Here is a 1,449-nt window from a genome sequence, read left to right on the forward strand (position 1 = left end):
AAAAAGGGTATGCTTGTGGCGTGTGCAAATCCGATCATGTGGTTGGGTATAGAAGGAATGGGAGTGCTTATAAGAGCGTGTATGTGATGGAACAAATGGAACGGTGCTCAGCAACTTCAAGTCGGACTTCAAGCTGCAATCTCTGCGACTTAATCGGGGGTCGCGAATGATGCAAGTTAGACACACCGTCATTTCGCTATAGCACCCACATAATTTCCATGGCACCAAGAAAGCATTACAATAAAGTCCGTCATTCCAAGACCGTGACCGACAGTGAAAATCCCACTCCGACAAGTCTCTGTTCACGCAATTAGCTACTGAAGGGACGAGTAGAATACGCACGCGGGAAATTGAAAACAGCAAGATCTACAAACTAAGCTTGCGTGTGTAAACGCAGCTTTTGTTACATTTTCACCGAACTAGGAGTTTCGGTTATTTTTTTTAAACAGTGAAGGGGGACCACTAGCATTCGATCTAAAAAGGATAGGGAAAGCTAAGTGTCTTGCAGGCGTATTATAATATTTGGGCCAACATTGGGTTTAATTATTCATAGAAGGCAGGTTAGCATGTCCGGTCGAGCTGATCGCCTGTTAAGAGCCACGGCTACTTCAATTGTTCTCGTAGTTCTTTTCTTCTATACATAGACGGCTGATTGCTCCACAGTCTGAACCTTATAGACGGTTTCATCCAGCGCCACCGTGCTCTGGCAACGCTGTGCGCCGGCAGTCCAGCGTCCTTAGGAAACTTCCGGTAGCCGTTCCTTTTGCTCGTTTTTGCTGGTATTTGTTCGCTCGCGCGCTCCTCCTGCCCATATTCTGTGTTATTTTTCGGGTATATCGATATAAGTGCGACTTCTGGCATTCAGTGTATTGGTGACGGCGAGTAGCTCTTGGAGCATCGACTGTTTTCATTACGTTTACTTGTCAGCGGTGTTTTTCAAATCTGGGAGCCTACCAAGAGCTCCCAGATTTGCTCTGCTCACTTCATCCAAGGTAGGTTACTACGTGGAGTAGCCGGACTGCTATAATGCTGAATAATAAAAGTGCTACTGCGCGATTGTTCTGGCCGTATGCCGTGTAATTACGCGAGAGCAGCTCGACTCTCGCCCCGAGTTTGCCCGCTCGTCCAGTTTCTTGCCTCGGCGTGGATCGCCATGCTACGAGCATGAGTTAAAATTATTGTTTAGCGGGTGCCATGCTGCCGCCGTTTTATTTTAATGTTTTTCGTATCTGGGGCACAAGTGCACTTCTGCAGCTTTACTACCTAGGTACATGTGCACATTGGTTTATCATGTTTAGCGTCCCAAAGCGACTCGAGCTATGACGGACGCCCCAGTGGAGGGCTCCGGATAATTTCGACCACCTGTGGTTCTTTAACGTGCACTGACATTGCACAGTACGCGGACCTCTAGCATTTCGCCTCGATCGAAATGCGACAGCCGGGGCCCAA

This window comes from Dermacentor silvarum, chromosome 2 (genome assembly GCF_013339745.2).
Source record: "Dermacentor silvarum isolate Dsil-2018 chromosome 2, BIME_Dsil_1.4, whole genome shotgun sequence".
NCBI classification, from domain to species: Eukaryota; Metazoa; Arthropoda; class Arachnida; order Ixodida; family Ixodidae; genus Dermacentor; species Dermacentor silvarum.